We start from the raw sequence: 12210 nt of genomic DNA, 5'->3' as shown, positions 1-12210 counted from the left end.
GTCAAATGCTCTTTTTATTAAGAAATTGTTTAAGGAATTTAAAATGTGTTTTTAAGTACATTATGAAGCCTATTATTTTAGTTAGTTTTCTTTTATCTATTTAGTCGGATTTTAATAAAATTATTATGTTATATTTTAAAAAGAATTTAAGGAATATGTTATGAGTTTTGAATAATATTATGATTAAGTCTACTTTTATTAAATCGAATGTTTCCACCAATTATTTTCGAATTATATTTATATATATATAGTTAATTTATATTTGAAAGATTAGATATCATATTTCAGCAGTAAGAGTTGTTAATTTATTTTGAACGATTTATTAAATGATATTAATATTTATTAGATTTCTTATAAGATTTAATCATTTTGTTAAGGAATGAAACTTATTTTAAGAATTGAAGTTTTATGACGTATTTAAGTAGCTCAAGTATTCTACTAAGTTTTAATATGTTATTAGTATTTTAAGTAATTTAAATACTATGAATTATTGATTTTAGTGTTAAACAAATATTGGTTTGACTATGTTTTAGAATTCCGAATTTAGTTAAGTAAAGTATTAGCATTTATTTTAGTTCCAAACAATTTAGTGATAGTTATTTATTGAATATAGGTCTCAAGTTACGAAGTATTATTCAAGGAGAAACGCGTCGAGGTAAGTAAATTTGATCATAAATTAGGATCATCACAGTTAGCTTATATGTATGTATTATTCAAGCCAGTTCTTTGATAGCCATTATTTATGAACCGCTCATGTACAAGCATGTCATCCAGCATAGCATATGATCATATCATTCCGCATCATGTTTCAGTTTCAGAAATTATAGTTATGTATGTATTATGTCATGCATCTCATGTGTATAAGACACATAAGCCATCTTAAATTCAAGTGTAAGATAAAAATCAGATCAGTTAATAAGATGGCCATTCAGATGCATGGTACCAATGCAGTTCAGTTTCAGGGTGGTGGGCAAGCCACGAACTCAGTCGTGGTCCACCATAGTATGCTAGAATACTATCAGCAGTTCCCCTTGCTGCAGCGGGATGTGGGGCTGGTGCACAACCTTGCACACAGGGTTAAGTGTGTTGGCCAATCAGATAAGTAAGATAAATCAGTCAGTTAGTTCAGAAAATTCAGTCATACATAGCATAAGCATTAGCATGAACAGTCATAAATTTTAAGTTCAGCATGAAAGTTCTTATGAAAATTTTATGTTTATTACGTTTTCGTTATGATAGATTTCTTACTGAGTCATCGACTCATTTTAGTTTATTTTCATGTTTTTAATTACCCAGGTGAAAATGATGATTACGAGCAGGCAGGCCAGGAGTAGAATGAGCATTTTAGTTTTGTTCAGACTTTTTTTAAAATAAAATGTGTCTCTTATGACGAATTTATTCAGTTATTTCTTCAATATTTTTGGGAAGACCTTTTTTATTAGACCTTTTATTTCATAATAAATTACTTCAGTTTATTTTTATTGTGAAATTAGAGAATCGCTTGCCGGGTTTATTTTTTTCATGAAAAAATACGTGACACACCTAGCCTACGGGAAGGGGGTGTTACAATTTGGTATCAGAGACAGGTTGATTCTGTAGACTTTTCAAAAAAAAAAAAAACTTTTTGTAAAATTTTTTTAGTTAAAGTTACCTAGGATGCTCCTAGCCTGCTCGCGAGTAATCAAGGTTTGTTTAGGATTGAATACTTTATGGTTTCTACCAGTAGAATCATCATTGTAGTTATTATTTATGTGAATATCGATATATTAGTTCATGGTTATATTAGATTATGGCACCTCACTCGAGGTATTTATGTAGCATGGATATCTAGAATTTTATGAGAATTACGTATACTAGGGTTACGTGTCAATTTGGTTATGACAATGTAATTGATTGATGGAAGGTGAAGTTGGGAAACTCTTACTTTTAAGATTGATAGTGTATCTAGCTCAGGAGAATAGGTGAAGATGACTTATTTGATGGAGTCCTATTTAAATTAGAGAATGTAATTAGTTGGTTTTGGAGATTATGGCAAAAAAATTTGCATATGGTGTTTGGTATTTCACAATGTCTGACGGAAGGTATATTATAGGTAATATGATTCTCTCGTCTAACAGGAATAGTGAAAAAAAAAAAAAAAGATTTTAGTAAAACTCTCATGTGTTGTGGAGTTAGGTAACAATAGAGCTATTGAAAGAAATTGATATGTCATATATTTTTGAGGTACGAGAATTTAAGGTTTACAAGTAGAAGATGATTTAAGTATACGTATGCTTGAGAGATGCACATTAAAGTTTTTATGGTTAGGTTGGCAATTATTAGAGAATAACACTAGATGCCAATGTTTGATTTGAAAGTTTAATTGATGTTGCTATGCTTTTAATTGGAATGTAGGCCCATAACCATAGGCACATGATCATTGTGGTATTTCATTTTTGAGAATTTTAGAATTGAGATATTTTATAGACTTTGAACTTTGGAGGATTGTAAATTTCTTTTTATTTGAGGTTATTATTATATGAGGAGATTTATTTATCATTTTATGCGAAGAATTTATGTGAGTGATATTATCAGTAGGTTTTTGTCAATCTTGTTGTCGAGGTATATACTTTAGGCTTTTATTGTATTTCTAAAGTGTGTGATCATTGATAGTAAGTGCACGTGTAAAAGGATATGCGAGACTTAGGAATGAATAAATGAGGTTTAAAATTTTGAAAGGTTAGGCTCGACTAAATGATCGAAGATCTAAAATAGAAACATGGAAATAATGTGATGGACAAATTTGTAGGTTGCTTGAGGTATTAGCAAATTCCGAGGACGGAATTTTTATAAGGAGGGGAGTTTGTAACATCCCGATCCTATATCATTAGAGACAATTACACGGATATTTTATTAGGTTTGATAATTAGGTTATTATTATTATTATTGTTATTATTATTCTTAGCAGATTTTACATTTATTATATTTGTTATTATTATTATTATTTAAGATTTTATTGTTATTAGGATAACTACTCTCATATTTTAAGTTCCACGTTTTCCCTCCTCTCCGCCCCGCACGTATCCTCTCCTATGCATGCACGTCTCTTTCCTTAGGGTTTTATTTTTAGGGTGTTCTCTACCACCTATATATATATATGTTTTTACGCTGGATCTTCTGCATGAAGAAAACTCACGCCGCAGACCAAGAAACACTTCGAACCTTGTCCAGCCGCGACAACTCCACGCCACCACCAGCCACCACAGAAGTCAGCAGACCATCCTCAGCGGCCAAGGCACGCCGCAACAGCAACGGACATGGAGAAGCCTCTGCTTCTCTTCCACGGTAACGACCACACGGACGCACCTCTGTTTTACACTCACGGAACAGAGCAAGCCCATGCCTTAGCACCGGGCACCACTCAGTGAGACGCAGCAACCGGAAAGGCCACGACTCGACGACGGAACCTCCACGGCGACCACCCCACTGCGCAGACCATGCATGACCGTGAAGGACCTCCAAGCCCTGTCGCACGTAAGCCACGCGGTGGCTTCTTGCCGAGCACCTCGACACTACCAGTCCAGGTTGTTCCGCCGACCACCTCGGGACGTCGGAGCACCACCCACGATGCCAGAAACCGCCGACCAGGTCTTCCCCGTGGCACCTACTCCATCCCGGTTGGCCTATGACCCTCAGCGACCCAGCTCAGTACGTGCTCCTCCCTCTCTCTCGGTTGCACTGCCGCATGGTTCACTTCCTTCGGCGTCGCACCACCACAGACGAGCCCCAGTCACGCCGCCGTGACCCCCGCCAGCAACCCAGAACCGCCGCACGTCAGTCTTCTCTCGGTGAGCCTTTGCTTCGCACGTCTCTCTCTCCCGAGCTCTCTGTTTTCTGCAGAATATATTATACACGTTTTGCTGTAGGTTTCAGTCTACTAAGTGTTAGTAGATGAAATTACAAGTATGCCCTTTCTAATCTAGTATCTTGAAGCAGTGTTTTTAAGTATAATTATATTTATAACCTTACGTTTGAGTATTTGTTAATTATGAATATTGTTATGTCTTTTTAATTAAAGTTGAGTTTAATATTTCAAGTTGAGTTTAATTTTGTTAAGTAAATATATTAGTCAAATGCTCTTTTTATTAAGAAATTGTTTAAGGAATTTAAAATGTGTTTTTAAGTACATTATGAAGCCTATTATTTTAGTTAGTTTTCTTTTATCTATTTAGTCGGATTTTAATAAAATTATTATGTTATATTTTAAAAAGAATTTAAGGAATATGTTATGAGTTTTGAATAATATTATGATTAAGTCTACTTTTATTAAATCGAATGTTTCCACCAATTATTTTCGAATTATATTTATATATATATAGTTAATTTATATTTGAAAGATTAGATATCATATTTCAGCAGTAAGAGTTGTTAATTTATTTTGAACGATTTATTAAATGATATTAATATTTATTAGATTTCTTATAAGATTTAATCATTTTGTTAAGGAATGAAACTTATTTTAAGAATTGAAGTTTTATGACGTATTTAAGTAGCTCAAGTATTCTACTAAGTTTTAATATGTTATTAGTATTTTAAGTAATTTAAATACTATGAATTATTGATTTTAGTGTTAAACAAATATTGGTTTGACTATGTTTTAGAATTCCGAATTTAGTTAAGTAAAGTATTAGCATTTATTTTAGTTCCAAACAATTTAGTGATAGTTATTTATTGAATATAGGTCTCAAGTTACGAAGTATTATTCAAGGAGAAACGCGTCGAGGTAAGTAAATTTGATCATAAATTAGGATCATCACAGTTAGCTTATATGTATGTATTATTCAAGCCAGTTCTTTGATAGCCATTATTTATGAACCGCTCATGTACAAGCATGTCATCCAGCATAGCATATGATCATGTCATTCCGCATCATGTTTCAGTTTCAGAAATTATAGTTATGTATGTATTATGTCATGCATCTCATGTGTATAAGACACATAAGTCATCTTAAATTCAAGTGTAAGATAAAAATCAGATCAGTTAATAAGATGGCCATTCAGATGCATGGTACCAATGCAGTTCAGTTTCAGGGTGGGGTGCAAGCCACGAACTCAGTCGTGGTCCACCATAGTATGCTAGAATACTATCAGCAGTTCCCCTTGCTGCAGCGGGATGTGGGGCTGGTGCACAACCTTACACACAGGGTTAAGTGTGTTGGCCAATCAGATAAGTAAGATAAATCAGTCAGTTAGTTCAGATAATTCAGTCATACATAGCATAAGCATTAGCATGAACAGTCATGAATTTTAAGTTCAGCATGAAAGTTCTTATGAAAATTTTATGTTTATTACGTTTTCGTTATGATAGATTTCTTACTGAGTCATCGACTCATTTTAGTTTATTTTCATGTTTTTAATTACCCAGGTGAAGATGATGATTACGAGCAGGCAGACCAGGAGTAGAATGAGCATTTTAGTTTTGTTCAGACTTTTTTTAAAATAAAATGTGTCTCTTATGACGAATTTATTCAGTTATTTCTTCAATATTTTTGGGAAGACCTTTTTTATTAGACCTTTTATTTCATAATAAATTACTTCAGTTTATTTTTATTGTGAAATTAGAGAATCGCTTGCCGGGTTTATTTTTTTCATGAAAAAATACGTGACACACCTAGCCTACGGGAAGGGGGTGTTACACCATGAGACAAGAATATGTTTCAAGTTCATGTTTCTGTCATGTTATGTTTTGTTTCAAGTTCACGTTTATGTTATGTTTTGCTCTGGCTTATGTTATGTTCAAGTTCATGGTCAAATTATGTATGTTTACGTTCATGCTATGTTTCAAGTCCATGTTAAGTTTCAAGTTCACGTTCATGCTATGTTGCTAGTCCATGTTATATTTTAAGTTCATGTACATGCCTTGTCACGTGAAGCTAAGCTAAGTTTCAGTTTCAGTTCAAGTTATGTCATTTATGCCATGTTGTATGTCATGTTATGTTATGTTTACTGATGACTTTGATTATACATTCATGCTTTTACTGCTATGCATACATCATTAACCTGTGTGGAAGATCCTGTTAACTTACTGAGAGTTGTAATCAAATCTCGCCGTGGTAGTCCCAACTACCATTCCCCTCGAATGGTAGGCGATGTGTCAGGATCAGAGCAGGGAGCAGACACTGGCAGACTGGAGGAGGTTAACTAGATGCCGTAGACGCAATACGGAGCTTGCAGCCTCCAGTTAGGTCTTTGGATAGTATTCCGGCATCGTTGGTCGAGTTATGCGAGTTACTCAATGAACTAGCCCAATAGTATATTTTGGCATTGTAATTATGGAGCCAGGTGTCCGTTGTTTTGAGATTACAGTCTTTTGAGACCCGTGCTGTAATCGTGGATGTTTTAGGTATGAATGGTTTATGTTTTAACTATTTGGGATATTATAAGTTTAGTGCATAGTATTGCTAAAAAAAAATTTATCCGCTGCGAATATTGCATAATGCTTGGTGCATATTAGGAACATTGCATTTTATATGTCATGAACGGGGGGCAGGTAACCTTGTGTTGCATGTCCTGACACTTCAGATGTCCGTCCAATCTCAAGCGGAATCTGGGAGAGTCACACCATTTGTCTCAGACCGATTGTTGATGTTTTCGAGTAGATGAAGGGATAGAGTCATAGGATGCTCTACCAAGTTCCACATAGGCGTCCACTTCAAGAGCAACTTTTTCTTATCGTTGTCTTTTTCTAGTGGAGTGTTTAGTATTTATTTTTCTACTTGGGCGTCCTTTCTAGAGGCTGACATCGAGTATAGAACATATATGTTGCCTTACAAACATGTGGTGTGTTGAGAGACGACGACCACGACAACGATGATAAGCAGTGCGTAGGAAAACAATGGAGGAGGCAAAAAATACATAAAAAGAAAAGATAAAAATGACTTGAGAGGCAAAAAATGGGATTTGGGGGTGATGAATGGGATTTTGAAAACTCTAGGTATAGTTTTTTCTTCTTGTACGTTTGTCTTTTTCTTCTTCTTTTGCATGTTTGTTTTAGTATAATATAACCGTTGACTTGTGGGGTGTGCAAGGGGTTCGCCAATTAGCCTATATGTAGAAGAATTGTATTGCAGGTGGGCAATTGCAAGGTGTAAGCGACTTTGCTTGACCATAAAATATATTGTGATTAGATATTGAGTTGATTTTAAATAAACTGAGTTCATTTGTGAATAGTAGTATTTTGAGGTCACATTGGATGTATTTGAATTAATGTAAATAGTTTGAGATATATATTTGTTTGAATATATGAAGTATGTTGAAATAAGTTTAACTTTTTTATTGGAAGTTGAAAAGGTAGTGGGCCCTATCAATAATTAGTTTAGGATGAGTTGAGCTCACACATCATAATCTTGGAGATGAACTTTGGTCTTCCCGAACTCGTCATGATATGGAAGAAAGTTTCACATAGGTGCAATTGCACTGAGCGAGTGGAGCCGTACACCTTTGGTTCTTATGGTAATGGCTAAAAGTGTTGTAGTCTGTTCTTTTTTGTGACTCATAACGACTCTGTATTGTTTGCTATTGTTCCATGCTGTTGATTGTTGGGTGAGCTTGTGCTCCTTATGCAAAACTGTTCCCGCTTGACAACGTGGTGATTAATGAATGAAGATTCACATAGTTTATTTTGGCAATTAAAGCAAGAAATTTGTATGAGTGAAAGGAATAAAATATGAAATGGAAGAAGATGAAGATTATACCGATCATGAGGCCATTAAGTAGACATGCCGTGGCCCATGGGTTGCTTTTTGTTATAAGTTTTTTTCGTTATTCATTATAGATATTAGTACTTTTTAAATAGTCTTACCAACATAAGTAGACCTTTCCCCAATAAGCATACAATTATGTATGCCCTTCGTCAACCCTTAATGATTATATTAAGTCAGCATATTTATTAGTAATGTCATAGTCGTTGCAGTTGTTCAATATTGTGCAGTTGGCTTGTACTGGTGGCAATATAAGTAATTTGGTTGTAGAGAGTTATAGAAGTTGAAATCATATCAGTCACAAAGGAATTTATGTACTGGTAGAGCTCCAATCGTGAGTAGTTGACTTGTAACCTGGGTTTTTCCGATATGTATCAGTCACAGCTGTAACTTCGCTTTAATGAATAAAATCTATTTCCCATAAAAAAAAAAAAAATAGTCATTGCAGTTGTTCGATATTGTGCTTGTTGTGGGTATTGCTTATCTTGTTCTTCAAAAAGTTGCACTATAGCCAATACAAGAGGTGGCATTTTTTGGGATGAAAATTCTTCACCTCTATTTTATCTCAAAAAATTTTTAAAAATTTTTGGAGACAGAGATTTTTTTCGTCCCAAAAAATTCTTTTAGGGACGAAATGTGACCATTCCATTTGAAGGCATTCAAACGAAGTTTTAGTTTTTTTTTTGCACGAAATAGGTTCGTCCCAAAATGTTGTTCAACCTGAATATATTTGGTTTGAACTATTAGTGTTTGAACGGGTTGGTAATTTAATTCTTATGGCACAAATTGATTTGCTCATGTTCAAATGAAGATAATGTTTAAACGCTTTCTTGTTGTTCAAACACGTCGATTTGTGTTCGAACATAATAAATCCGATCAAACATCCTTGAAAATGTTTGAATGAAAATTTGTGTTCGAACGTTTAGTTTGACGAAATTTCTTCACATGCTTTACTGTCCATTTGAATGACAAAGTAAGAAAATAAGATCCAAGTTGGTTGTGGCATAAAGTTCTGGGACATCATTAACACAATTTTTGGGATTGAATTTCCATCTCCCTCCATAGGTCTTGTTGTTGTTGTGGTTCTCTTAATTGCACCTCCGTATCCATTGTCTGATGTAATTGATCATCCAACTCTCATTGCTTGGATCTCAACTGTTCGATATCGAGCCTTGCTTCCTCTAAATCCTGAGAGTTCTTATTCGATCTGCCTTGAGAAGAAGATGAGGTTGAGGAGGAAGGCTTCACACAACTTCCTAAAGCCCTAAACTATCAAGAGCAGGGTCCAAGAACATGAGAAAAGAGCTCAACATCGTTAAGGAAGGATTCATCAGACGCAACCTTTTGCTGAAGTGAAACCATCTTCTCCTAAAACAAAGAAAAGAAAAAACTATTAAGTAGAGATAGTATGAAAAGCATAAATATTATTAGGCTATACAAGAAAATAAACTTACATAATTTGCTTCTGCTTCGAGACTGATCCAAACACCATCACGATTTATAGGCAACTTAATATACAATTGGGTTAGATTATAGTGAGTTGGATTATCTTGTTCCTGCAAAAGGAAAATATATGTTACAACTTCTATCACAAATGTTGATATGTTAATATCTAATGGGGACTAGTACTGTTTCAATTTTTTTATAGTTGATGGAAAGATCTAGAACCTGCATGATAGTGTATCATTGAATTTGCTCTATTTGCTTTGTTGACAATACTCCATTGCTGCAAGAAAATAAACAACATTATTAATATTTTTTTTTTCACTCATCTAACATATAGTATACTGAAAGATAGCAGCGAAATTACCCGATATGCTAGATCTTCAAACATATCACCAAACTTCTCCCATTCACCTAGGCGCATGTTTTGGAATGGATTTTGACACTCCTCTGTAGCACTATTAAACTTTTGATCATGTGCATGACATCTACCTTTGTACTTTTTTTTTTTAAGAAGAGTCAGTAGCCACCCACATAGCAGTCCCGTCCAAAGTTTATTAATAAACCCTCACTTATGCCGGAGGAATACCGTGGTAATAGACAGACACTTGGGATTTACAAAAATACCCCATGCATCAAACAAGATTAAAATAAAAAACTCATACTATACAAAAGAAAACAAGAAACCATCTAACTATAACAAGCCACACACAAAAGAAAAAACCTTTCTACATTATATGGAAAACCAATCTTATCCAGTCGGATCATGCCCCTCACACCAGAGGCTAGAAAAATCGTACCTGATCCATACGTCCTTGTGATCCCCGATTCTCCTTGACAGGCAAAGAAATCCGCAACTTTGTTACCTTCACAAAAAATATGTGAAACGGAAAAAACCATGCTTACCAGACATTCAAGTAACAGGTCCCAATAATCCCAGAGGTACCACGCATTACAGGCACCTGAAATCAACCAATGAACAATTAACGCAGAATCACACTCTATCTCCACATGATTTAGCCCAAACTCTTTACAAACCATGAAACCTCTTAGTAGGGCCTTTAATTTCGCCGCATTATTTGTGCCCATACCCAGGTGTTCTGAGAAGGCAGCCTTGACATTCCCCAAATGATCTCTAATCACTCCACCCCCTCCACAAGATCCCGGGTTTCCCCTACTGCTCCCATCAACATTCAACTTCACCCAACCTGCCGCTGGCTTTCTCCACACCACCGCACGAGGACATCTCATAGGAATCTGCTTAATAGGCACATTAATATTTGATAGAATCTCATAATCTCCCGGAGAGAGCCTCTTACACTTAGACATGCTTTCAGAAATTTGGCTAAGCCAAAGTTTAACCACAAGCCATACTTCCTCCGCCGATTCATAAGTCACCTCCATTCTAGCCTTACACCTTCTTGCCCACAGTCTCCAAGCAACCAAACACAAAAGCAAGCCTACAAGTACACCCCGCTGGGATGCATGCTTTGCACAGCTGAACCAATAGGAAATACGTGCACGCCATGATGAACCTGTCATGCATCAAACACCCACTGTCGTCGAGGCCTTCCTCAAAACTAACATAGCTATATCTCCCGAGGACAAAATATGATCCAACGTTTTGGACTTTCCATTCGTACAACAATCACAACAAAAGGCAAGATTAATACCCATAGTTATAATACGAGCATCCACTGGGAGGCACCTGAACCATGCCTTCCAAACACAAACAGCCACACGTCTAGGGAGGAGCTTATGCTAGAACCAATCTGCCCATGGACAGCTTTCCCTACGAACCCGTATAATGTCCCAAGTGGAAGACATGGAAAAAACACTATCTTGGTTTGGTTCCCAGATGTAAACGTCCGACCACTCCTTACCTGCCACCACTGACCAAATTACCTCAAGAGCTTTATTTTCTCCAATTAACTCTATCAGAGCAGATTCATCCCATACATTCCCAATCCAGAGGTCCTTGACTTGGAGGTTAGAGTTTATAATATTCTGAGCGTCAACATTGGATGTCCACTTGAAAGCCATCGATCATGCCAAAAAGAGACTCGTCCTTCCTTAAACCACACCCTAGAATGCCATAAACCTCTAGAAAAACCTGCATTATAGATTTCCAAAATCGTGAACCATTTACACGTGAAACCGCCAAAAGAAGATTTCCTTCCTTCACGTATTTAGATCGGAAGAACCGGGTCCAAAGATTATCTAATGTTAGAAGACGCCAAGCAAACTTCATAGGCATGGCTTGCTGAACTTCATCAAGGTCCAGAATTCCTAAGCCTCCTTCATTTACAATCTTACAAATAGTCGACCATGCAACCCACTTCTTTTTTGCCTTCCCATTATACTCACCCCAGAAGAAAGTTGATAAAATAGAATTTAGCTGAGAGAGAATAACCTTAGGCACATTAAGAACCGCTAAAAGATGAGTCGGCATACATGACACCACATGCCTAAGCAAAGTGAGACGACCACCTTGAGACAGAATTTTTAATTTCCACCCCTCAACCTTGTTCCAAATTTTAGTCACCAAAGGTTCCAAGGCTCTAAGGCTCTGGCCGTAAGACACCTAGTCACCAAAGGCACCCCCAAATAACTAGTAGGGAAAGTACCTTTCATAAAACCTGTCATTCTAAGAAGGCCACATTTTCTGGAAACATTAATCTGTTTGGACAAAAATAAAGCCGACTTCTCATTGTTAATTAGCTATCCAGACCAAGAAGAATATTTTTCCAATGCCAACAATAACATTTTAATCGATCTTTTATCCCCCATGGCAAAAATAAGAAGATCATGAGCATATAACAGATGAGACACTATAGGGGCTCCTCGAGGATGATAATATGAACCAATCTTTTCTTCCTCAAAATCCTTTCGCAATAACCGAGTGAAAACTTCCTGCATGATAATAAACAAATATGGAGAACGAGGATCCCCCTGCCGTAGGCCCCGAGTTGGTTTGAAAAATTCTTTGTATGTTCCATTCATCATGATCGAAAACCAAGGGGTCTTCA

The sequence above is a fragment of the Juglans regia genome, chromosome 10 (genome assembly GCF_001411555.2).
Source record: "Juglans regia cultivar Chandler chromosome 10, Walnut 2.0, whole genome shotgun sequence".
NCBI classification, from domain to species: domain Eukaryota; kingdom Viridiplantae; phylum Streptophyta; class Magnoliopsida; order Fagales; family Juglandaceae; genus Juglans; species Juglans regia.
Note: the sequence above shows the minus strand (reverse complement) of the source record.